Below are 2,500 nucleotides of genomic sequence, written 5' to 3'. Positions count from 1 at the left end.
AAATGCAGCGGCACTCAGTCCCAAAACGGACCCGCATGGATCCCAAAATGCAGCGGCACTCAGTCCCAGCAAAGTACCAGCACGCATCCCAAAATGTCACAAAGTCGCCTATCCGGAGCTCACGCAAAGCATCTTGCACAGTCTCAGCAAAGCCCAGCATTCATCCCAAAATGTAACAAAGTAGCCTTAATGCCCGAGGTCCATGCGGGAAATCAGAGCTCCCTTCCGGGACTCAGATGAGACGAGCTCCATGCTGGAAGTGAGAGCCCCATGCCTAATGCCCGAGGTCCATGCGGGAAATCAGAGCTCCCTTCCGGGTCTCAGATGAGACGAGCTCCATGCTGGAAGTCAGCGCTTAATGCCAGAGGTCCATGCGGGAAATCAGAGCTCCCTTCTGGGACTCAGATGAGACGAGCTCCATGCTGGAAGTCAGAGCTTAATGCCCGAGGTCCATGCGGGAAATAAGAGCTCCCTTCTGGGACTCAGATGAGACGAGCTCCATGCTGGAAGTCAGAGCTTAATGCCAGAGGTCCATGCGGGAAATCAGAGCTCCCTTCTGGGACTCAGATGAGACGAGCTCCATGCTGGAAGTCAGAGCGTAATGCCAGAGGTCCATGCGGGAAATCAGAGCTCCCTTCCGGGTCTCAGATGAGACGAGCTCCATGCTGGAAGTCAGCGCTTAATGCCAGAGGTCCATGCGGGAAATCAGAGCTCCCTTCTGGGACTCAGATGAGACGAGCTCCATGCAAGCCAAAGATCCCAAAATGCAGCGGCACTAAGTCCCAGCCTGGACCCCAAAACGGACCATCATGTATTCCAAAATGCAGCGGCACTCAGTCCCAAAACGGACCCGCATGGATCCCAAAACGCAGCGGCACTCAGTCCCAGCAAAGTACCAGCACGCATCCCAAAATGTCACAAAGTCGCCTATCCGGAGCTCACGCAAAGCATCTTGCACAGTCTCAGCAAAGCCCAGCATTCATCCCAAAATGTAACAAAGTAGCCTTAATGCCCGAGGTCCATGCGGGAAATCAGAGCTCCCTTCCGGGACTCAGATGAGACGAGCTCCATGCTGGAAGTGAGAGCCCCATGCCTAATGCCCGAGGTCCATGCGGGAAATCAGAGCTCCCTTCCGGGTCTCAGATGAGACGAGCTCCATGCTGGAAGTCAGAGCTTAATGCCAGAGGTCCATGCGGGAAATAAGAGCTCCCTTCTGGGACTCAGATGAGACGAGCTCCATGCTGGAAGTCAGAGCTTAATGCCAGAGGTCCATGCGGGAAATCAGAGCTCCCTTCTGGGACTCAGATGAGACGAGCTCCATGCTGGAAGTCAAAGCCCCATGCTTAATGCCCGAGGTCCATGCGGGAAATCAGAGCTCCCTTCTGGGACTCAGATGAGACGAGCTCCATGCTGGAAGTCAAAGCCCCATGCTTAATGCCCGAGGTCCATGCGGGAAATCAGAGCTCCCTTCTGGGACTCAGATGAGACGAGCTCCATGCTGGAAGTCAAAGCCCCATGCTTAATGCCCGAGGTCCATGCGGGAAATCAGAGCTCCCTTCTGGGACTCAGATGAGACGAGCTCCATGCTGGAAGTCAGCGCTCCATGCTTAATGCCCGAGGTCCATGCGGGAAATAAGAGCTCCCTTCTGGGACTCAGATGAGACGAGCTCCATGCTGGAAGTCAGAGCTTAATGCCAGAGGTCCATGCGGGAAATCAGAGCTCCCTTCTGGGACTCAGATGAGACGAGCTCCATGCTGGAAGTCAGAGCGTAATGCCAGAGGTCCATGCGGGAAATCAGAGCTCCCTTCCGGGACTCAGATGAGACGAGCTCCATGCTGGAAGTGAGAGCTTAATGCCCGAGGTCCATGCGGGAAATCAGAGCTCCCTTCTGGGACTCAGATGAGACGAGCTCCATGCTGGAAGTGAGAGCCCCATGCCTAATGCCCGAGGTCCATGCGGGAAATCAGAGCTCCCTTCTGGGACTCAGATGAGACGAGCTCCATGCAAGCCAAAGATCCCAAAATGCAGCGGCACTCAGTCCCAAAACGGACCCGCATGGATCCCAAAATGCAGCGGCACTCAGTCCCAGCAAAGTACCAGCACGCATCCCAAAATGTCACAAAGTCGCCTATCCGGAGCTCACGCAAAGCATCTTGCACAGTCTCAGCAAAGCCCAGCATTCATCCCAAAATGTAACAAAGTAGCCTTAATGCCCGAGGTCCATGCGGGAAATCAGAGCTCCCTTCCGGGACTCAGATGAGACGAGCTCCATGCTGGAAGTGAGAGCCCCATGCCTAATGCCCGAGGTCCATGCGGGAAATCAGAGCTCCCTTCCGGGTCTCAGATGAGACGAGCTCCATGCTGGAAGTCAGCGCTTAATGCCAGAGGTCCATGCGGGAAATCAGAGCTCCCTTCTGGGACTCAGATGAGACGAGCTCCATGCTGGAAGTCAAAGCCCCATGCTTAATGCCCGAGGTCCATGCGGGAAATAAGAGCTCC

This window comes from Phycodurus eques, unplaced genomic scaffold (assembly GCF_024500275.1).
Source record: "Phycodurus eques isolate BA_2022a unplaced genomic scaffold, UOR_Pequ_1.1 contig_506, whole genome shotgun sequence".
NCBI classification, from domain to species: domain Eukaryota; kingdom Metazoa; phylum Chordata; class Actinopteri; order Syngnathiformes; family Syngnathidae; genus Phycodurus; species Phycodurus eques.
Note: the sequence above shows the minus strand (reverse complement) of the source record.